Source organism: Salmo salar, chromosome 12 (assembly GCF_965601325.2).
Source record: "Salmo salar chromosome 12, fSalSal1, whole genome shotgun sequence".
Taxonomy (NCBI): domain Eukaryota; kingdom Metazoa; phylum Chordata; class Actinopteri; order Salmoniformes; family Salmonidae; genus Salmo; species Salmo salar.
In genome coordinates, this window is record NC_138302.1 from 40,887,123 (window position 1) to 40,911,507 (window position 24,385).

General features: G+C 44.3%; 1 long non-coding RNA gene across 3 annotated transcripts; it reads left to right on the forward strand.

Annotated features, from left to right (window-relative positions):
• The first annotated feature begins 119 nt into the window (after positions 1–119).
• LOC145859499 (uncharacterized) lies at positions 120–21,988 on the forward strand. 3 transcript variants are annotated; one of them, XR_014379696.1, is made up of 9 exons: positions 120–2,093; positions 2,269–2,455; positions 7,561–7,663; positions 7,839–8,025; positions 13,128–13,230; positions 13,406–13,592; positions 17,302–17,372; positions 18,488–18,609; positions 19,947–21,988. It is a non-coding gene; the product is annotated as an uncharacterized LOC145859499 (long non-coding RNA). The 3 variants fall into 3 exon arrangements; XR_014379695.1 differs by having other exon boundaries at positions 17,302–19,362; XR_014379694.1 differs by having other exon boundaries at positions 17,302–18,609.
• Positions 21,989–24,385: the final 2,397 nt, after the last annotated feature.

Here is a 24,385-nt window from a genome sequence, read left to right on the forward strand (position 1 = left end):
ATAAAGATCTATAATCAAATATATAAAAAAAAATTATAATATAAAAAATATACAAAAAAATAATAAAATAAAACAAAAATAAAAAAAACATTATAGCACACACTCTGCAGGGGGGGGGGGGGTGTTAAGGGGTGCATTCACATATCTACACACTTTCATTCGCACACATGTTAGTATAATAACCTTTTTTTTTTTTTTTAATCTTTTTTTTGTTCTTCCTTTTCCTTTAGGTCAGTTTCAGCATTACGGAGATGGGTGTATCTGTAGTCCATTTGGCCTGTCCCACAGCTTCCTTCAGTGATGGGTTGCGAGTGGCTCTGTTGATGAACTTCTGGCCGATGATTGTCTGTCTCTTGTTGATTGATGTGATTCCAGATATGCTGTTAACGTAGTGATTGCTGATGGATCTTGGTAGTCTGTAAGCCATTTTTACTGCCATGTTTTGGATTGTCTGTAGCCGATTCATCTGCTGTGGTGAGGCTGTTATCCAGGCTGGTAAGGCGTATTCAAAGAGAGATCGGATGTAGCTGATGTAGACTTTCAGCACTGTCTGAGGCGAGGCTCCATATTTTTTTCCACATAGTGTTTTTAGGTGGTTTAGTCTTTTTCGTCCCTCTCTCTCTATGTTCGCTATATGGGTTGTCCAGTGCATGTTCTTCTGGAAGGTGACTCCAAGGAATTTTGCTTCTTTTTCTACTTTTATTGTTTCACCGTAGAGTTGGAGATCTATGGGTTTCTTGCTTTTTTTGCTGGTGCTTCTTGTGAAGAGGACACATTGGGTCTTTTGTGGGTTCAATTTTACGCGCCACATGTTAGACCACGTCTCGATCATCTCAATAGACTTCTGGAGTTTTTTTCCAGCAAGTTGGGGGCATTTGGAGCTGGACCAGTAGCAGAGGTCATCGGCAAACTGTGAGACTTGGCCTACGGTGGGTGGAGGGTAATAAATATCTGATATGTAGAGTAGGAAAAGTAGTGGGCTTAGAACTGCCCCCTGTGGGACACCTGCTTCGGGTGTAAAAGGTGAGGATATAGCTGTCGAGACCTTCACTTTAATTGTACGGTTGTGGAGAAAGCTAGTGATGATGTTCCTGATGGAGAGTGGTAGTTTGAGGTTGGAGTCTGCAAGCCGGTAGCACAACCCATTGTGCCACATCTTGTCAAATGCTTTTTCTGTATCAAAGAAAACCGCCAGGGTGAGTTCTTTTTTCTTGAAGTTCCGAAGGATGTCCTCTGACAGTCTTAGAATGTTATCGGTAGTTGATCTTCTTTTCCTGAAGCCAGTTTGGTGGATTCCAAGGAGCCCCATTTCCTCAGTGTGGCTGCTCAGTCTTTGGGTGAATACTCTCTCAAACAGCTTCCCGACATGACTGAGGAGGCTGATTGGTCTATAACTTGCAACGTTGTATGGGTCTTTGCCAGGTTTGTGGATCATTGTGACAACTGCAGATTTCCAGGGTAGGGGAAAATAGCCTTCCATGAGACATGCGGTGAAGAGGTTAGAAAGGAGGTGCAGGTAGTCATCAGGTGCTTGTTTGATGAGTGTGCTGTCAATGTTGTCTTCCCCAGGTGCTTTGTTTTTCGTTTTTTTCAGATGAGTCTTGATTTCTTCAATGGTAACAGAGCGGGTGAGGGGATGGTCTGCTGGTGTCAGATTTGAAGTATACACTGTTTTCTGTATTTCTCTGTCGACGATGTTTTTCCAGTCTTTGTCAAAGAGAGGATCGTCGGGACAAGAATGAACATTTTGTAGGTGGTTTCTGAATAATGTTGCTTTTGTTTTGTTGTCTTCGATGAGTTGGTTTTGAAACTTTAGCACAGGTATGATGTTATTGGTTTTGTCTCCGTTAATTGTTTTGATTTTTTGCCAGAAGGTCCGGGGGTTGGTGTCTGCATCTAGCTGGTGATAAAAGGCAGTCCATTGTTTCTGTTTGTGGAGGGTGAGTTGATGTCTGATGTGATTCTGTAGTTGATTAACTTCTGTTTTCAGGTTGGATGCTCTTGTTCTGATGAAGTCTCTCCGGACCTTTCTTTTCTGCTTGATGAGACTGAGGATATGTGGTGGGAGTTGTTGTTGTGGTGGTCTGGTGGAGGTAAGTGAGATAGTCTCTTCCCGGGCCTGGATGAGGATATTCCCTATTTTCTCAGCCAGCTGGTCCAAATCCTTGGGGTTCTGTGTTGTTACTGCAATGTTTGTTATCTTGCCTGTGATGCATTTTCTGTATTTTTCCCAGTTTGCTTTCTTGTAGTTGTATCTTTGTTTTTCAGGTGCTTGCTGAAGTTGGAGAGAGAAGGAGGCAAGGACAGGAAGGTGGTCACTTCCCACGTCATGGCTGATGGAGAAACTAAGGAGTTTAGCAGCCAAGTCCGGGGAGCAGAGGACAAGATCAAGGATGTCTGCCGCGGAGGTTGAAGAATGGATGTGTGTGGGCTCGTTGGTGTTGAGGATGGCCAGGTTTGTATTGTCGAGGATGTCTCTTAATACTCTTCCCGAGTGATTTGTAGTATTACAGTTGAAGTCGATGTGTTTGGCATTAAAATCTCCCATTATGATGGTATGGCTGTTGTTGTCTGCAAGGGCAGTGATCAATTTTTCGGAGGGTGTTGTTGTGGGTGGACAGTATATGGTGGCTATCAAAAGAGTTGTTTGTGCATTTAGGAGTATTTTTGCTGCAGTGTACTCATTGTTGTTGAGTTCTTCTTTGGTGAGGTTGAAGACAGCTTCAGAGTACTCGATTCCTTCCTTTAATAGCAGTGCCACACCCCCTCCGCATCCCTCTGGTCGATCCTTCCTTAGAATGTTAAAGCCAGGAATACGGAATCTTGCATTACTATTTAGGAAGGTTTCGTTGATAGAGGCAATGCTAATTTGCTTTTCTAGAAAAAGTTGCTTCAGCTCCTGCTTGTTTCTCCTCAAGCCTCTGATGTTGATATGTAGAACATTTATTGGAGTAGCCATTTGGTTTGGAGTGTAGTTAATAAGGCTGTAGAAGGCGATTTAGAGTTAAGAGGTGGGGCCATCTCTGTGTTTCCTTATGCTGTCCATGACTCTCTTTACCATTTCTTCGTCTTTGCATATTCCTTTCAGATCCTCCTGCAGGTGAATGGTGTTGGTGAGAGGCTGAGAGCCGGGGAGGCTTGGTGTTGTGAGATGGTTGGTAGTGGCTGTGCTGGTAGTAGCACGGGTGGGCTTGGTGGTGGTGAGGGCTAGATAGGTGGGGCATTGTCTGGAAACCGATGAGTGGGCACCACCACAGTTGGCACAGCTGGCATCGTTTTTCTCTTTTGGGCATTCTTTATGGTGGTGGTTTTCAGCACATCGCAGACATTTTACCTGGTTTTTGCAATCGGTGGATACGTGGTTGAATTCTTGACATTTGTAGCACTGCTTAATGCTGGTGGGGGGTGGCCGTGCTCTTTCCACCCTGAAGTGGAAGTAGTTCATGTAGAATCCCTCTAGCAGTAGGCCAGGCGCGTCGTCCGGGTTGTTGAGGTGAATACGGATGAAAGTAGTCGGTTGCTGTGTGGCTCGGCTGACGATCCTGTATACTTTGGTGGTTGTAATGCTCTGCCTCTCCAGCTCCTGTTGGATTTCTTCGCTGGTGGTTTCCATTTGGATGCCCTTGATGATTAGCTGCTTGGTGAGTCTGTTGTCTTGGGTGGTTTGGTTTCCTCTCTGTGCCAGCCTACACTTTATTGTTGCCCCATTAAAGGCCCCTGTGGGCCAGGGGGAGAGGAGAGAGTTCAGAGAGTGGATATCCTTGACAAATACAAGGATTCCACCTCTTCTCATCTGGATGAGCTTTTGCAGTTGGACATTAGGTTTATTGTGTAGGATTTCTTTGTAGATGTCTTTGTTTGAAGGAGGTGGGAGGGCATCGCTGTTCAGGAAGTCAATTACCACAGGAGACAGTATCTGCTTGTCGCTTGTGCCTTCCCTTCTGGCCTGTTTTTGTGGGTGGCTGCTGTACAGCTTCCCATATCTTTCCATATTCTGAGTGACAATATCAGAATAGGTATCTTGAGGTGGGGATAGAGGTAGGGCTTGTGGAGGGTTAGTTGCTGTGGTATCGTCGTGTACAAGGGCCGTGCTCATTTTCATGAGGGTATCTTGTAGTTGGAGAGCAAAGGGGGCAAGAGGGGTTGATTGGGTATGTTTGTTGAGTTCGCTGGCAAGGTATTGGAGCTGGACTAGTACTTCCTGGAGCGCAATAGGGTCCGTTTTGTCCTTGGTAAGTGGTATTTCATCTCTGGTGGTGATGCTTGGTGGAGAGATTGGGATGGTGCACTCCTTGGGTGGCCTGGTAGCATTCATTGATTTGCTGGGTTCTTCAGGGGTGGGTTCAGGAGAGTTGGTGCTCTCTTTTTGCACTATAATTTCTTGCTGGATAGAAGTGGCATAACACTCCAGTGATAATGTGTTTTTCTTGCCTGATTGGGACCTGCCGTACTTGGATAGGCGGGGATCCTTTTTGGTTTGGTGATGGGGGTTTTCCTCCAGAGTTTGTGTCCTAGTCATGTCTGATATCCCATCAAAAGCTTTGGTCCATATCAATTTTCTCTGTTCATTTGTGATTGGGGGTGCAGTAGCCATTGTTGGTTTTGTAGTGAGGCTTATGGTATATTCAGGTTGTTTAATTTAGACTAAAAACACTTTCTGATGATGGGTTGGGTTAGTGCCAGTGGTTACTTATAAGATATATACTGGAGATGGGAGCCAAACACAGAGCAACTTGGTTCAAACAATGTAGATTTGTTAGTTAGGATTGGGGGCGGGGCAGTGCAGAGCCACGCGGTAGAAGACCAATGTTTTGTTAGTTAAAAGCTAGAATGCTAGTGCATGATCAGGAAACGACTGCAGTGTAGTTGTTAAAGACTGGCTAAGAACAATGCGGTTTGACTGTTTTCGACAATTAGCTACGTTTATCAGTGATCGAATGATTATGAAAAACTGTAATTGCAGCGCCTTAAATCAAACATACCTCTTTACCTTGAAGAACGCATGTTTGTCTAGGCGCAGTTGAGACGGCTCGACACTTGTTGGCAGTCTGCTCGCGTTATTGCACGAGGGGGGAACCCGACAGCGTGTTGCCTCAGGAATGAGAGAAGTTGATATCTGCCTACACGAACCTGGAATTACCCTTAGAAAGGGTTGCTCTTTTAGAACGCAGAGAAGTCTCGCTCTCTTTCTGTCTCAGATGGCGCCTCCTTTTCCCAGTCCCTTGCCGCCTTTGCCTCTTCCAGACATGGTGTATATGTGTTCGCTAGCGGAGTTCAAGTGAATGAATGACGTACGCAAGGACAACAACAATGGACTTGATTGGACAGCTCAGAGCCTCTGCTCTTTTCTGTCCATAGAAACAAACTGGATTGGTGGAAGAGGCAGGGCAGGCCAAGAGCAAGGAAGGAAGGTGTGGTCAAGCAAGGCATCCCCTTAGGCTAAGTGCCCTGGAGTTTTTATCAGAACAAGCGTAGGTTAGTTTCGCCTTATCCTTTTCCCGACCTGAGTTTGTTGTGTAAAAAAAAAACTAAAAAATACAGCAACTAGAAAAGTCTAAAATTAAAAACATATAAAGATCTATAATCAAATATATAAAAAAAAATTATAATATAAAAAATATACAAAAAAATAATAAAATAAAACAAAAATAAAAAAAACATTATAGCACACACTCTGCAGGGGGGGGGGGGTGTTAAGGGGTGCATTCACATATCTACACACTTTCATTCGCACACATGTTAGTATAATAACCTTTTTTTTTTTTTTTTAATCTTTTTTTTGTTCTTCCTTTTCCTTTAGGTCAGTTTCAGCATTACGGAGATGGGTGTATCTGTAGTCCATTTGGCCTGTCCCACAGCTTCCTTCAGTGATGGGTTGCGAGTGGCTCTGTTGATGAACTTCTGGCCGATGATTGTCTGTCTCTTGTTGATTGATGTGATTCCAGATATGCTGTTAACGTAGTGATTGCTGATGGATCTTGGTAGTCTGTAAGCCATTTTTACTGCCATGTTTTGGATTGTCTGTAGCCGATTCATCTGCTGTGGTGAGGCTGTTATCCAGGCTGGTAAGGCGTATTCAAAGAGAGATCGGATGTAGCTGATGTAGACTTTCAGCACTGTCTGAGGCGAGGCTCCATATTTTTTTCCACATAGTGTTTTTAGGTGGTTTAGTCTTTTTCGTCCCTCTCTCTCTATGTTCGCTATATGGGTTGTCCAGTGCATGTTCTTCTGGAAGGTGACTCCAAGGAATTTTGCTTCTTTTTCTACTTTTATTGTTTCACCGTAGAGTTGGAGATCTATGGGTTTCTTGCTTTTTTTGCTGGTGCTTCTTGTGAAGAGGACACATTGGGTCTTTTGTGGGTTCAATTTTACGCGCCACATGTTAGACCACGTCTCGATCATCTCAATAGACTTCTGGAGTTTTTTTCCAGCAAGTTGGGGGCATTTGGAGCTGGACCAGTAGCAGAGGTCATCGGCAAACTGTGAGACTTGGCCTACGGTGGGTGGAGGGTAATAAATATCTGATATGTAGAGTAGGAAAAGTAGTGGGCTTAGAACTGCCCCCTGTGGGACACCTGCTTCGGGTGTAAAAGGTGAGGATATAGCTGTCGAGACCTTCACTTTAATTGTACGGTTGTGGAGAAAGCTAGTGATGATGTTCCTGATGGAGAGTGGTAGTTTGAGGTTGGAGTCTGCAAGCCGGTAGCACAACCCATTGTGCCACATCTTGTCAAATGCTTTTTCTGTATCAAAGAAAACCGCCAGGGTGAGTTCTTTTTTCTTGAAGTTCCGAAGGATGTCCTCTGACAGTCTTAGAATGTTATCGGTAGTTGATCTTCTTTTCCTGAAGCCAGTTTGGTGGATTCCAAGGAGCCCCATTTCCTCAGTGTGGCTGCTCAGTCTTTGGGTGAATACTCTCTCAAACAGCTTCCCGACATGACTGAGGAGGCTGATTGGTCTATAACTTGCAACGTTGTATGGGTCTTTGCCAGGTTTGTGGATCATTGTGACAACTGCAGATTTCCAGGGTAGGGGAAAATAGCCTTCCATGAGACATGCGGTGAAGAGGTTAGAAAGGAGGTGCAGGTAGTCATCAGGTGCTTGTTTGATGAGTGTGCTGTCAATGTTGTCTTCCCCAGGTGCTTTGTTTTTCGTTTTTTTCAGATGAGTCTTGATTTCTTCAATGGTAACAGAGCGGGTGAGGGGATGGTCTGCTGGTGTCAGATTTGAAGTATACACTGTTTTCTGTATTTCTCTGTCGACGATGTTTTTCCAGTCTTTGTCAAAGAGAGGATCGTCGGGACAAGAATGAACATTTTGTAGGTGGTTTCTGAATAATGTTGCTTTTGTTTTGTTGTCTTCGATGAGTTGGTTTTGAAACTTTAGCACAGGTATGATGTTATTGGTTTTGTCTCCGTTAATTGTTTTGATTTTTTGCCAGAAGGTCCGGGGGTTGGTGTCTGCATCTAGCTGGTGATAAAAGGCAGTCCATTGTTTCTGTTTGTGGAGGGTGAGTTGATGTCTGATGTGATTCTGTAGTTGATTAACTTCTGTTTTCAGGTTGGATGCTCTTGTTCTGATGAAGTCTCTCCGGACCTTTCTTTTCTGCTTGATGAGACTGAGGATATGTGGTGGGAGTTGTTGTTGTGGTGGTCTGGTGGAGGTAAGTGAGATAGTCTCTTCCCGGGCCTGGATGAGGATATTCCCTATTTTCTCAGCCAGCTGGTCCAAATCCTTGGGGTTCTGTGTTGTTACTGCAATGTTTGTTATCTTGCCTGTGATGCATTTTCTGTATTTTTCCCAGTTTGCTTTCTTGTAGTTGTATCTTTGTTTTTCAGGTGCTTGCTGAAGTTGGAGAGAGAAGGAGGCAAGGACAGGAAGGTGGTCACTTCCCACGTCATGGCTGATGGAGAAACTAAGGAGTTTAGCAGCCAAGTCCGGGGAGCAGAGGACAAGATCAAGGATGTCTGCCGCGGAGGTTGAAGAATGGATGTGTGTGGGCTCGTTGGTGTTGAGGATGGCCAGGTTTGTATTGTCGAGGATGTCTCTTAATACTCTTCCCGAGTGATTTGTAGTATTACAGTTGAAGTCGATGTGTTTGGCATTAAAATCTCCCATTATGATGGTATGGCTGTTGTTGTCTGCAAGGGCAGTGATCAATTTTTCGGAGGGTGTTGTTGTGGGTGGACAGTATATGGTGGCTATCAAAAGAGTTGTTTGTGCATTTAGGAGTATTTTTGCTGCAGTGTACTCATTGTTGTTGAGTTCTTCTTTGGTGAGGTTGAAGACAGCTTCAGAGTACTCGATTCCTTCCTTTAATAGCAGTGCCACACCCCCTCCGCATCCCTCTGGTCGATCCTTCCTTAGAATGTTAAAGCCAGGAATACGGAATCTTGCATTACTATTTAGGAAGGTTTCGTTGATAGAGGCAATGCTAATTTGCTTTTCTAGAAAAAGTTGCTTCAGCTCCTGCTTGTTTCTCCTCAAGCCTCTGATGTTGATATGTAGAACATTTATTGGAGTAGCCATTTGGTTTGGAGTGTAGTTAATAAGGCTGTAGAAGGCGATTTAGAGTTAAGAGGTGGGGCCATCTCTGTGTTTCCTTATGCTGTCCATGACTCTCTTTACCATTTCTTCGTCTTTGCATATTCCTTTCAGATCCTCCTGCAGGTGAATGGTGTTGGTGAGAGGCTGAGAGCCGGGGAGGCTTGGTGTTGTGAGATGGTTGGTAGTGGCTGTGCTGGTAGTAGCACGGGTGGGCTTGGTGGTGGTGAGGGCTAGATAGGTGGGGCATTGTCTGGAAACCGATGAGTGGGCACCACCACAGTTGGCACAGCTGGCATCGTTTTTCTCTTTTGGGCATTCTTTATGGTGGTGGTTTTCAGCACATCGCAGACATTTTACCTGGTTTTTGCAATCGGTGGATACGTGGTTGAATTCTTGACATTTGTAGCACTGCTTAATGCTGGTGGGGGGTGGCCGTGCTCTTTCCACCCTGAAGTGGAAGTAGTTCATGTAGAATCCCTCTAGCAGTAGGCCAGGCGCGTCGTCCGGGTTGTTGAGGTGAATACGGATGAAAGTAGTCGGTTGCTGTGTGGCTCGGCTGACGATCCTGTATACTTTGGTGGTTGTAATGCGCTGCCTCTCCAGCTCCTGTTGGATTTCTTCGCTGGTGGTTTCCATTTGGATGCCCTTGATGATTAGCTGCTTGGTGAGTCTGTTGTCTTGGGTGGTTTGGTTTCCTCTCTGTGCCAGCCTACACTTTATTGTTGCCCCATTAAAGGCCCCTGTGGGCCAGGGGGAGAGGAGAGAGTTCAGAGAGTGGATATCCTTGACAAATACAAGGATTCCACCTCTTCTCATCTGGATGAGCTTTTGCAGTTGGACATTAGGTTTATTGTGTAGGATTTCTTTGTAGATGTCTTTGTTTGAAGGAGGTGGGAGGGCATCGCTGTTCAGGAAGTCAATTACCACAGGAGACAGTATCTGCTTGTCGCTTGTGCCTTCCCTTCTGGCCTGTTTTTGTGGGTGGCTGCTGTACAGCTTCCCATATCTTTCCATATTATGAGTGACAATATCAGAATAGGTATCTTGAGGTGGGGATAGAGGTAGGGCTTGTGGAGGGTTAGTTGCTGTGGTATCGTCGTGTACAAGGGCCGTGCTCATTTTCATGAGGGTATCTTGTAGTTGGAGAGCAAAGGGGGCAAGAGGGGTTGATTGGGTATGTTTGTTGAGTTCGCTGGCAAGGTATTGGAGCTGGACTAGTACTTCCTGGAGCGCAATAGGGTCCGTTTTGTCCTTGGTAAGTGGTATTTCATCTCTGGTGGTGATGCTTGGTGGAGAGATTGGGATGGTGCACTCCTTGGGTGGCCTGGTAGCATTCATTGATTTGCTGGGTTCTTCAGGGGTGGGTTCAGGAGAGTTGGTGCTCTCTTTTTGCACTATAATTTCTTGCTGGATAGAAGTGGCATAACACTCCAGTGATAATGTGTTTTTCTTGCCTGATTGGGACCTGCCGTACTTGGATAGGCGGGGATCCTTTTTGGTTTGGTGATGGGGGTTTTCCTCCAGAGTTTGTGTCCTAGTCATGTCTGATATCCCATCAAAAGCTTTGGTCCATATCAATTTTCTCTGTTCATTTGTGATTGGGGGTGCAGTAGCCATTGTTGGTTTTGTAGTGAGGCTTATGGTATATTCAGGTTGTTTAATTTAGACTAAAAACACTTTCTGATGATGGGTTGGGTTAGTGCCAGTGGTTACTTATAAGATATATACTGGAGATGGGAGCCAAACACAGAGCAACTTGGTTCAAACAATGTAGATTTGTTAGTTAGGATTGGGGGCGGGGCAGTGCAGAGCCACGCGGTAGAAGACCAATGTTTTGTTAGTTAAAAGCTAGAATGCTAGTGCATGATCAGGAAACGACTGCAGTGTAGTTGTTAAAGACTGGCTAAGAACAATGCGGTTTGACTGTTTTCGACAATTAGCTACGTTTATCAGTGATCGAATGATTATGAAAAACTGTAATTGCAGCGCCTTAAATCAAACATACCTCTTTACCTTGAAGAACGCATGTTTGTCTAGGCGCAGTTGAGACGGCTCGACACTTGTTGGCAGTCTGCTCGCGTTATTGCACGAGGGGGGAACCCGACAGCGTGTTGCCTCAGGAATGAGAGAAGTTGATATCTGCCTACACGAACCTGGAATTACCCTTAGAAAGGGTTGCTCTTTTAGAACGCAGAGAAGTCTCGCTCTCTTTCTGTCTCAGATGGCGCCTCCTTTTCCCAGTCCCTTGCCGCCTTTGCCTCTTCCAGACATGGTGTATATGTGTTCGCTAGCGGAGTTCAAGTGAATGAATGACGTACGCAAGGACAACAACAATGGACTTGATTGGACAGCTCAGAGCCTCTGCTCTTTTCTGTCCATAGAAACAAACTGGATTGGTGGAAGAGGCAGGGCAGGCCAAGAGCAAGGAAGGAAGGTGTGGTCAAGCAAGGCATCCCCTTAGGCTAAGTGCCCTGGAGTTTTTATCAGAACAAGCGTAGGTTAGTTTCGCCTTATCCTTTTCCCGACCTGAGTTTGTTGTGTAAAAAAAAAACTAAAAAATACAGCAACTAGAAAAGTCTAAAATTAAAAACATATAAAGATCTATAATCAAATATATAAAAAAAAATTATAACATAAAAAATATACAAAAAAATAATAAAATAAAACAAAAATAAAAAAAACATTATAGCACACACTCTGCAGGGGGGGGGTGTTAAGGGGTGCATTCACATATCTACACACTTTCATTCGCACACATGTTAGTATAATAACCTTTTTTTTTTTTTTTTAATCTTTTTTTTGTTCTTCCTTTTCCTTTAGGTCAGTTTCAGCATTACGGAGATGGGTGTATCTGTAGTCCATTTGGCCTGTCCCACAGCTTCCTTCAGTGATGGGTTGCGAGTGGCTCTGTTGATGAACTTCTGGCCGATGATTGTCTGTCTCTTGTTGATTGATGTGATTCCAGATATGCTGTTAACGTAGTGATTGCTGATGGATCTTGGTAGTCTGTAAGCCATTTTTACTGCCATGTTTTGGATTGTCTGTAGCCGATTCATCTGCTGTGGTGAGGCTGTTATCCAGGCTGGTAAGGCGTATTCAAAGAGAGATCGGATGTAGCTGATGTAGACTTTCAGCACTGTCTGAGGCGAGGCTCCATATTTTTTTCCACATAGTGTTTTTAGGTGGTTTAGTCTTTTTCGTCCCTCTCTCTCTATGTTCGCTATATGGGTTGTCCAGTGCATGTTCTTCTGGAAGGTGACTCCAAGGAATTTTGCTTCTTTTTCTACTTTTATTGTTTCACCGTAGAGTTGGAGATCTATGGGTTTCTTGCTTTTTTTGCTGGTGCTTCTTGTGAAGAGGACACATTGGGTCTTTTGTGGGTTCAATTTTACGCGCCACATGTTAGACCACGTCTCGATCATCTCAATAGACTTCTGGAGTTTTTTTCCAGCAAGTTGGGGGCATTTGGAGCTGGACCAGTAGCAGAGGTCATCGGCAAACTGTGAGACTTGGCCTACGGTGGGTGGAGGGTAATAAATATCTGATATGTAGAGTAGGAAAAGTAGTGGGCTTAGAACTGCCCCCTGTGGGACACCTGCTTCGGGTGTAAAAGGTGAGGATATAGCTGTCGAGACCTTCACTTTAATTGTACGGTTGTGGAGAAAGCTAGTGATGATGTTCCTGATGGAGAGTGGTAGTTTGAGGTTGGAGTCTGCAAGCCGGTAGCACAACCCATTGTGCCACATCTTGTCAAATGCTTTTTCTGTATCAAAGAAAACCGCCAGGGTGAGTTCTTTTTTCTTGAAGTTCCGAAGGATGTCCTCTGACAGTCTTAGAATGTTATCGGTAGTTGATCTTCTTTTCCTGAAGCCAGTTTGGTGGATTCCAAGGAGCCCCATTTCCTCAGTGTGGCTGCTCAGTCTTTGGGTGAATACTCTCTCAAACAGCTTCCCGACATGACTGAGGAGGCTGATTGGTCTATAACTTGCAACGTTGTATGGGTCTTTGCCAGGTTTGTGGATCATTGTGACAACTGCAGATTTCCAGGGTAGGGGAAAATAGCCTTCCATGAGACATGCGGTGAAGAGGTTAGAAAGGAGGTGCAGGTAGTCATCAGGTGCTTGTTTGATGAGTGTGCTGTCAATGTTGTCTTCCCCAGGTGCTTTGTTTTTCGTTTTTTTCAGATGAGTCTTGATTTCTTCAATGGTAACAGAGCGGGTGAGGGGATGGTCTGCTGGTGTCAGATTTGAAGTATACACTGTTTTCTGTATTTCTCTGTCGACGATGTTTTTCCAGTCTTTGTCAAAGAGAGGATCGTCGGGACAAGAATGAACATTTTGTAGGTGGTTTCTGAATAATGTTGCTTTTGTTTTGTTGTCTTCGATGAGTTGGTTTTGAAACTTTAGCACAGGTATGATGTTATTGGTTTTGTCTCCGTTAATTGTTTTGATTTTTTGCCAGAAGGTCCGGGGGTTGGTGTCTGCATCTAGCTGGTGATAAAAGGCAGTCCATTGTTTCTGTTTGTGGAGGGTGAGTTGATGTCTGATGTGATTCTGTAGTTGATTAACTTCTGTTTTCAGGTTGGATGCTCTTGTTCTGATGAAGTCTCTCCGGACCTTTCTTTTCTGCTTGATGAGACTGAGGATATGTGGTGGGAGTTGTTGTTGTGGTGGTCTGGTGGAGGTAAGTGAGATAGTCTCTTCCCGGGCCTGGATGAGGATATTCCCTATTTTCTCAGCCAGCTGGTCCAAATCCTTGGGGTTCTGTGTTGTTACTGCAATGTTTGTTATCTTGCCTGTGATGCATTTTCTGTATTTTTCCCAGTTTGCTTTCTTGTAGTTGTATCTTTGTTTTTCAGGTGCTTGCTGAAGTTGGAGAGAGAAGGAGGCAAGGACAGGAAGGTGGTCACTTCCCACGTCATGGCTGATGGAGAAACTAAGGAGTTTAGCAGCCAAGTCCGGGGAGCAGAGGACAAGATCAAGGATGTCTGCCGCGGAGGTTGAAGAATGGATGTGTGTGGGCTCGTTGGTGTTGAGGATGGCCAGGTTTGTATTGTCGAGGATGTCTCTTAATACTCTTCCCGAGTGATTTGTAGTATTACAGTTGAAGTCGATGTGTTTGGCATTAAAATCTCCCATTATGATGGTATGGCTGTTGTTGTCTGCAAGGGCAGTGATCAATTTTTCGGAGGGTGTTGTTGTGGGTGGACAGTATATGGTGGCTATCAAAAGAGTTGTTTGTGCATTTAGGAGTATTTTTGCTGCAGTGTACTCATTGTTGTTGAGTTCTTCTTTGGTGAGGTTGAAGACAGCTTCAGAGTACTCGATTCCTTCCTTTAATAGCAGTGCCACACCCCCTCCGCATCCCTCTGGTCGATCCTTCCTTAGAATGTTAAAGCCAGGAATACGGAATCTTGCATTACTATTTAGGAAGGTTTCGTTGATAGAGGCAATGCTAATTTGCTTTTCTAGAAAAAGTTGCTTCAGCTCCTGCTTGTTTCTCCTCAAGCCTCTGATGTTGATATGTAGAACATTTATTGGAGTAGCCATTTGGTTTGGAGTGTAGTTAATAAGGCTGTAGAAGGCGATTTAGAGTTAAGAGGTGGGGCCATCTCTGTGTTTCCTTATGCTGTCCATGACTCTCTTTACCATTTCTTCGTCTTTGCATATTCCTTTCAGATCCTCCTGCAGGTGAATGGTGTTGGTGAGAGGCTGAGAGCCGGGGAGGCTTGGTGTTGTGAGATGGTTGGTAGTGGCTGTGCTGGTAGTAGCACGGGTGGGCTTGGTGGTGGTGAGGGCTAGATAGGTGGGGCATTGTCTGGAAACCGATGAGTGGGCACCACCACAGTTGGCACAGCTGGCATCGTTTTTCTCTTTTGGGCATTCTTTATGGTGGTGGTTTTCAGCACATCGCAGACATTTTACCTGGTTTTTGCAATCGGTGGATACGTGGTTGAATTCTTGACATTTGTAGCACTGCTTAATGCTGGTGGGGGGTGGCCGTGCTCTTTCCACCCTGAAGTGGAAGTAGTTCATGTAGAATCCCTCTAGCAGTAGGCCAGGCGCGTCGTCCGGGTTGTTGAGGTGAATACGGATGAAAGTAGTCGGTTGCTGTGTGGCTCGGCTGACGATCCTGTATACTTTGGTGGTTGTAATGCGCTGCCTCTCCAGCTCCTGTTGGATTTCTTCGCTGGTGGTTTCCATTTGGATGCCCTTGATGATTAGCTGCTTGGTGAGTCTGTTGTCTTGGGTGGTTTGGTTTCCTCTCTGTGCCAGCCTACACTTTATTGTTGCCCCATTAAAGGCCCCTGTGGGCCAGGGGGAGAGGAGAGAGTTCAGAGAGTGGATATCCTTGACAAATACAAGGATTCCACCTCTTCTCATCTGGATGAGCTTTTGCAGTTGGACATTAGGTTTATTGTGTAGGATTTCTTTGTAGATGTCTTTGTTTGAAGGAGGTGGGAGGGCATCGCTGTTCAGGAAGTCAATTACCACAGGAGACAGTATCTGCTTGTCGCTTGTGCCTTCCCTTCTGGCCTGTTTTTGTGGGTGGCTGCTGTACAGCTTCCCATATCTTTCCATATTCTGAGTGACAATATCAGAATAGGTATCTTGAGGTGGGGATAGAGGTAGGGCTTGTGGAGGGTTAGTTGCTGTGGTATCGTCGTGTACAAGGGCCGTGCTCATTTTCATGAGGGTATCTTGTAGTTGGAGAGCAAAGGGGGCAAGAGGGGTTGATTGGGTATGTTTGTTGAGTTCGCTGGCAAGGTATTGGAGCTGGACTAGTACTTCCTGGAGCGCAATAGGGTCCGTTTTGTCCTTGGTAAGTGGTATTTCATCTCTGGTGGTGATGCTTGGTGGAGAGATTGGGATGGTGCACTCCTTGGGTGGCCTGGTAGCATTCATTGATTTGCTGGGTTCTTCAGGGGTGGGTTCAGGAGAGTTGGTGCTCTCTTTTTGCACTATAATTTCTTGCTGGATAGAAGTGGCATAACACTCCAGTGATAATGTGTTTTTCTTGCCTGATTGGGACCTGCCGTACTTGGATAGGCGGGGATCCTTTTTGGTTTGGTGATGGGGGTTTTCCTCCAGAGTTTGTGTCCTAGTCATGTCTGATATCCCATCAAAAGCTTTGGTCCATATCAATTTTCTCTGTTCATTTGTGATTGGGGGTGCAGTAGCCATTGTTGGTTTTGTAGTGAGGCTTATGGTATATTCAGGTTGTTTAATTTAGACTAAAAACACTTTCTGATGATGGGTTGGGTTAGTGCCAGTGGTTACTTATAAGATATATACTGGAGATGGGAGCCAAACACAGAGCAACTTGGTTCAAACAATGTAGATTTGTTAGTTAGGATTGGGGGCGGGGCAGTGCAGAGCCACGCGGTAGAAGACCAATGTTTTGTTAGTTAAAAGCTAGAATGCTAGTGCATGATCAGGAAACGACTGCAGTGTAGTTGTTAAAGACTGGCTAAGAACAATGCGGTTTGACTGTTTTCGACAATTAGCTACGTTTATCAGTGATCGAATGATTATGAAAAACTGTAATTGCAGCGCCTTAAATCAAACATACCTCTTTACCTTGAAGAACGCATGTTTGTCTAGGCGCAGTTGAGACGGCTCGACACTTGTTGGCAGTCTGCTCGCGTTATTGCACGAGGGGGGAACCCGACAGCGTGTTGCCTCAGGAATGAGAGAAGTTGATATCTGCCTACACGAACCTGGAATTACCCTTAGAAAGGGTTGCTCTTTTAGAACGCAGAGAAGTCTCGCTCTCTTTCTGTCTCAGATGGCGCCTCCTTTTCCCAGTCCCTTGCCGCCTTTGCCTCTTCCAGACATGGTGTATATGTGTTCGCTCGCGGAGTTCAAGTGAATGAATGACGTACGCAAGGGTGCGTGGTGCGCTTATTATGTGCATTTGGTGGACCTGATTGAAGCCAGTGGCACAGAAAGCGCGCGCTTTCGCCTGGCCTCTGTTGCAAAGGGGAGGGTGCTCGTTCTAGGGAACGAGGGAGGAACCGAGAAGAAATGAAAGCAACTAACATGCGCGGGAAACACAGTCAAATACTGATATAACAAAGCCAAAGTGTGACAACTGAGGGATCAACTAGTACTCTGTGTCCGACTCCTCACAGTTGTTGTTGTTGTTGTTGTTGTTGCTGCACCTGATTCAACTCATTGAGGACAAGGTGATAAGTAGTTGAATCAGCTGTGCCTCTCCAGGGCTACAACAAAATAGGCTACTCTACCCCTGGAGTTGGAAAACACTGAATTAGTAGGCTAGAGATAGGCCTAAAGAACTCAAATAGAGGTCCCAAGTAGAAAGGAGAAACGAAGGTGACTCTTCCACCCACATAATCGCAACAAGTAACACACAAAACCTTCATGCCATAATTGAGACACCGTCAAATCCAAAGGGGGAAGATGTAGGCAACGGGGAAACAAATACACATGGAATGCCATAAAGCCAAAGGGGCCCATCATGTTTTTTTTATTTATTGTAGACATTTGACTCATTTAGCAGACGCTCTTATCCAGAGCGACTTACAGTAGTGAATGCATACATTTCATACAATGTCTATTTTTTATTTTTTTTGGTACTGGCCCCCCGTGGGAATCAAACCCACAACCCTGGCATTGCAAACACCGTGCTCTACCAACTGAGCCACAGGGAAGACGGCACATGTCACCTCATCAGTCATTTTGCTATTGAAGGCCATGTAATGTAACATCAATCTTCTTTTTTCTTCCCTAGACACGATCCAGCCTGACAGTCAGGGAGCCAAGAGGACCTGAGGTTCCGATGGGAAGGGTGGTGATACCTCTGTAAGGTGAAACGCAGTAACACATTCCTCAGACACCCACCCAATGAAGGGCTAGTGTTCCTATGTGTACAGAGGCGATAGGGATGTGCAAATATTGTATTGTGCTTTTCTTCACAAACCAATAACAAAGCGTCTTATTATGGAATTACTGCTATGAGGTGGATCATTTATAGGCCAGATAGCACTATGCCCGCCAGATGGCCTCAGATGTTGCATAAAATGACCGCCACAGGAGGAGGGCCCATGTCAACAGGTCATTCCAAAAGGGAGACATTTTTGATTTCAATTTACTTCACCTTTCTTTAACCAGGTAGGCAAGTTGAGAACAAGTTGTCATTTACAACTGCGACCTGGCCAAGATAAAGCAAAGCACTTCCACACATATAACAACACAGAGTTACACATGGAGTAAAACAAACACAATGTGAGCAAATGAGGTGAGATAAGGGAGGTAAAGGCAATAAATAGGCCATGGTGGCGAATTAAAACACTGGAATGGTAGGTTTGACAGTACATGAAATACTGGGGTGCAAAGGAGCAAAATAAAAATATCAATACAGTAGGGGAAGAGGTAGTTGTTTGGCCTATTTATAAATGGCCTACGTACAGCTGCAGTGATCTGTGAGCTGCTGAGACAATATGATCAATCACTGCAGTTTAATAACATCTCAAATGTGACTAGCTTTCATCTTACAACTTATTGTTGCCATAATTGTCTCTTACTTCTACTTACTGGCTGCCAGGCCTCGGTTTAGTACATCAAGGAACACAGGTTGCCTTTTAGGAGAAGGACTGACAAGCTTTCAACTAGGTGAGATACAGCTACTGTCAGGAAGTTACTTTGTCATAGCAGGTTAGGAGAAATAGGTTAAGGTTAGGTAAAGGGTTAGGCTTACGCACTTACAAGTCACCACACAGAGAGCAGACTTGAAGCACAACTGCACTGTCTGGAAGAGCGCACCGGACTCAATTGGAATCCCTCAAACAGCACACTAACTACATTCCGCTTTATGATGTCACAGTCAGCCCCTCGGAACACTGGTCCTCAATATTCTCAAACACCTTGGATACCGAAGGCAAACATTCTCTAATCACTCACAATCACAAATCAACTAGGGAGAAGGCTGCCAGGAATTGGACGCTGAGAAGCTAACCTCCTTCACAGAGCAACATCATAGGACTGGGAGTGAACAATACTCTGTCCGCGTACCTGGTTGGGGCCTGGTGTTCAACAGCAGGTTAGACTCTGTCACTTGTTCCCTTCAACTGCTTGCTTGCATTCCCCTATTATCAACAGCTGTGTTCCTCTATAGGCTAGAGTGCAGATACTTCACACCTATAGGCTAGGAGTTTCACTTGGACCACAGTGACATTGCTGGTAATTAGCCTGCAGCACATAAAGTGGACATACTATCTAATCTAATCACCCATCCAATCCAAATCTATTTGCCACATACACCTGTTTAGCAGATGTTATTCCGGGTGTTGGGAAATGCTTGCTTGTGTTACTAGCTCCAACAGCACAGTCATGTCTAACAAGTAAGATCTAACCATGTCCCAACATTCCACACAATACCCACAAATCTAACAAAACCAATGGCAGACCGGCATAGACCCAGGGGCGGAAATCCCGGGGGGAACGGGGACACGACCCCCCCCCCCCATCCTGGGAAAAATAGGATTTGTCCCCCCCAATATATCACTCAAACATAACTATGTAATTTAAATAATATTCATTATACGCAATGAAAGCAATTGTGCTGATTATAGACACTTAATAGCGCGTTTTTAAGTTTCAAAAGATTGCGACCCCCCCGCCCTTTGCCTCACAATGGTTTGATCCACTGCCAGTTCCTGATCCACTGCCAGTTCCAATCGCGCAAATATTAACTATTAAGCTAGCTAGTACCTATTCCATTTATGTGGCGTCGTCAAAAATGGAATCAGCATGCAGATGATGGAAGTTAGTGATTCAAAGTCCCTGTGATAAGGTTAGCGATAAACTGAAGTCAATTACACTCTCATCTACCATTGTCTTAAATATATTTCATGGTGTCGTTGCAAAAGCTACATTGTCAAAAGGGAACTTTTATTTATTTATTTCATTTCACCTTTATTTAACCCGGGTAGCAAAGATTAGAGCAAACACCACTGAAACTGAAGTGGTGCTCGCTAGCTTGGCAAAATCAGCTATTGTTGGAAGCCAGCCAATATGAAACAAACTATTCAAATTACAAAAGGTTGCAGCATATGTTGTGTAAATGGTGAACTCATACAGCTGTCAACTCTTGTCATTTTAATCCGTTTCACATTTGCTAGCTACCTTTTAGATCGAAGCCCATATAGAATGATTGAAGATGATAGATGACCATCTCCTACTGTAAATAACCTGTGTGTGTAGCCAGCCAGCTACAAAAATGGCACAAAAATAAAAGACGGACATCAGACTATTTTTCAATACACCAAAACGCATAGTAACAACCCTAGTAGCCTAATATCTCAAAGACTAGTTGATACAATGTTCATAACAAAGAAATGAAATTCTAATGGAAATGTTTCACAATGATGTCATTAGGCAGAGCAGGCGGCACACAGACAGCAGAGTTGGGGACAGATATGCAGGGACAGACTGGCAGAGACAGGGAGTCTCAGGTAAGTTTGTTGAGTCTTTGTTTGGCAACATTATGAAAGGTTCTCCATTTTTTTCACTTGTAAAATAGGAACATAATTGGAAAATGCCATGGATACCCCCACTCTCAACTTCAACTGGTGACTGAACTAAGATTTGTTAAAGGCAATGGTATTGCTGTTGTGTAGTTTTGGGTACCGGTAGTTAGGAGTACGGCAAACACCTTATTTCTTTGCTTCCTCAATATACATTGACCATATTACAATGTAGGCTATGTGTTACACCACTACTTTTGGTGTCCCCCTCAGGAATTTCTCTTGACAAAATTTCATGTAATTGTCCCCTCCAAAGTGGATATCAGATTTTCGCCCCTGCATAGACCTACATACATGACAATAGAAAGGTGTATATCCATATAACATGAGCCATGCAAACTAGCTCGGCATGATAAAAGTAACCGGTGTTCCATTATTCAAGTGCCCAGTGATTTCAAACACAAACACACACCTCAGTGCAAGACATGCAGAAGGACTAATGAAGAGGAGATGAACAACACCGGAATCATGTCCAATTAAGGGAAGAAAACCGCCCACAACAGGGTTCAGCCGAGATGCAATGTTGATTGACACCCTATGCTTCATTTAGGAGCTCAAAGGAATAGGTCAACTCGTATAGATAGGGAGGCATTTCACCGCCACCTGCTGGACCAGAAGTCATGTTGCCAACACCTGCCTGAATTCAATTCATCAATGCCTATAAGGAATACGTCCGCTCATCATTCAAGCCACATAGGGACGGATTTTCGCGCCACCTGCTGGATCAAAAGTGCTACTCACAATGGCCACACAGCGCATTCATCCCTCAACCTATGTGGTCAAAAAAAACTATTATAATAACTACAACAGATCATCAAATAGGCAGAGGTTCCATGTAGAGTACCTCAAATGATACAGTTACTTTTTCACCAAACCTAATCTGGAAATCATCTTCACCTTTCAATACATGCTCTTCTAAAGTCATTGCTTTCCACAATGCTATGCTCACATGACTTAGGAGAACATGTTATATTTCATTTCTTCCAATCTGCCATTAGGTACCGAGATGAGATCCTCAGACCCCTTGTGAGACCATATGCTGGTGCGGTTGGCCCTGGGTTCCTCCTAAATGCAAGACAATGCTAGACCTCATGTGGCTGGAGTGTGTCAGCAGTTCCTGCAAGAGGAAGGCATTGATGCTATGGACTGGCCCGCCCGTTCCCCAGACCTGAATCCAATTGAGCACATCTGGGACATCATGTCTCGCTCCATCCACCAACGCCACGTTGCACCACAGACTGTCCAGGAGTTGGCGGATGCTTTAGTCCAGGTCTGGGAGGAGATCCCTCAGGAGATCATCCGCCACCTCATCAGGAGCATGCCCAGGCGTTGTAGGGAGGTCATCCAAGCACGTGGAAGCCACACACACACTACTGAGCCTCATTTTGACTTGTTTTAAGGACATTACATCAAAGTTGGACCTGTAGTGTGGTTTTCCACATTAATTTTGAGGGTGACTCCAAATCCAGACCTCCATGGGTTGATAAATTGGATTTCCATTGATTATTTTTGTGTGATTTTGTTGTCAGCACATTCAACTATGTAAAGAAAAAAGTATTTAATAAGATTATTTCTTTCATTCAGATCTAGGATGTGTTGTTTAAGTGTTCCCTTTATTTTTTTGAGCAGTATATATACTTTAGTATGTTTCGTTAAATGGAAAATGTAGGTTTGAATCGGTAATTGCTTAATTCATTAGTGTTAATTGTTCTGAGGGGAGGGGCTACCCCTACAAAAGGAGCCTCTCTTTCAGTTCATCGAGAGGTATTTTGGATTGAGCTGTGGATGGGGCAGCATTGTTTTTAAGCTGTCCCATAAGGTATACGTTTGATGGCAGTACTGTTGTTTTTGTTCCGGAATCACTATGTAAATAAACACCCTTGCACAGAAGAACTTTTGCGGCGCTGCCATCTTTTTATTTTGATAGAGGTTAGGTTTTCCAGTTTAGCCTTCTGTTCTACTTTACGTGACAAGGGGTAAAAGCTTTGAGGGTTGCAACAGTGAAAATATAGTGGAACAATTGGTGTGACCACTGCAGGGGGGAGTTGTGTGCCTCATCTGTTTTGATTGGCTCAGCTGAGGGGTTATTCACCCGTTTTATTTGGGCAGTTCATCTTACCAGTTTGTTCAGTCTGTTTGAGTTTGGATTGTTTTATCGGATTCAGTTTGGCCAGACTTGTTTGTTCAACCTGTTTGAGGTTGCGAACGCAATTCATTCATCTTATTCAATCGGTCCGCGTCAGGTTGATCACTCAATTAATCCGGCTCACTCAGCCGCTCATCTGGGGCATTTGTTCGATCTCGTTCAATTCATCTATCTGCCCTGTTGACTGTTCTGCTCAATCCATTTTGGGGCGGCAACTGTCCGTCTGCATGATCAAATAAATAAAAGTCCTATGGATACTGCTCTAGTGTGTTGAGGAAGTGTATCACTGGGGAACTGCACAGATAGGCAGAAAGACCTGTGGATACCGTTTTGTTGAGGAAGTGAATCAATAAACGGCTGCATAGGCATGCAAAAACCCTGTATAATACCGCTTTTCTGTGTCAAGGAAGTGCATCAGAGAAGGGCTGAATTTGCAGGACTAGGAAAGTGTAAAAGAGTGTGAAATTGAGTGAAAATGTTCTGTCCTTGGTGGGGAAAAGGTTGGGTGGGGAAAAGGTTGCGCACCTCTCCTGGATCGTCACTTGAGTGTGACCTGGCAGAGAGGTCGCATCTAGTCTCTCACTGAGAAGGAAGGGTGTGAATAAAAAATAAATAAACCCCATTACGCCTTGGTGGGGAAAGTGTTGCGCACCTCTCCTGGACCATCACTTAAGTCCCACACTAAAGGAGGGGAGAGTGAATGGGGCACGAATGACTATTGAAGTAATAAGAATAGAAAGATATAAGCTACCAAATGGTCTAGAAATAAGGAAAAAAATAATATAAGAAGGTGGTGGCAGTCAGGAGAAAAGTATACTATGAGAAAGATGAACACACACATTTACAATAACTGAATTTTGGCTAGGAGAATCAAGAGTATGGACAAATTATTAATAGGGAAGTGAATGGCAGAGCAGGATGAAACTAGGGAACAAAGGATAACATGAATACTACAAGAAGCTAAAGGAATAAAAACACACTTTTGGAAAAAATTTGAATACGAGGATTTGCTTGGAAAAGGTATAACTTAACGTAGGAAAAGAAAAACTTCCTATTAAGAAGCCTAACAGAAATACGAAACCTAGAAGAGGTAGAAGAAGAGTGGCCATACATAGACTGGGGTGGTGTAATTGGAAGAAACTGGACCATAAGACAAATGGGGTAGACATTTGAAGAATTAACAAAGTTAAAGATTTATATTTAGTGGTTGTACTCATAGATACCCAGGTAGAATCATACCTGGCTATAGGGTAACAGAAAGGATTTGAAAAAGAAACAGGTTACAGGACAATAAATAAATAAATAACCCAGAAATAGAAATATCAGTAGCACTAACACAGGAAAGAAAATAAAAAAATGAAAGAGAAAGCGAGGTGCTAAAAATGTTTAAAGGAGAGGGATTGCTGAAAAGCATAAAAACAGCGAGAGGAATGTTGAAGAACGATGAAAGGAGAGAAGAGGGGGCCAGAGGTGGAAGAGAATAAGGAAACAGAAAGAAGCTGGTAAAAACTGAACGACACAGAGCACAGGGTTGGTTGCCCACATACCTGACCTCCATGACGGAGCTGGAAAATGTATTAGAACTTTTGAAAAGCAAACCATGGGGAAACTGCTGGCTGTGGGGGATCTGAAGGCACTGTTGGTGAGAGTAGTGGGAGTGGCAAAAATGGAGGATATACTGTATGCCAGCGACCTTAATGGGGCAGTGGGAAACACGCTGGGAGACGGAATAGACTTTGACTCACATCACCCTGATGTCTGGCACGCTTTGAGAAGAGAGTACCCAGCAAGGATTGACCCAAAGTCACTAAAAGGGGAAGCACTGGGGGAGACAGAGAAATGATGGAGGCTGGAAACAGAACGGGATCCAGAGGGGGACCCACCGATGACAACTCTGTTCCGAAACTCAGTGATAGAAGCCATGCCCCAGCCAGTAAGAAGCAGGCTGGAAAATGTGGTGGGACTTTCTTCAAAATCACACAAGGAATTCTGTGACCATGTAATCCATGCAGTGGATAAATACAGAAAGGATGAACAGAGACTTACAGAACAAGGAAAAGACATTCAGATGAAGCTAACACAGCTCCAGCTGGAAGAACTAACGAACTAAATGAAAAAAGAAAGTCCAGGCTCCAGTGAGCCCC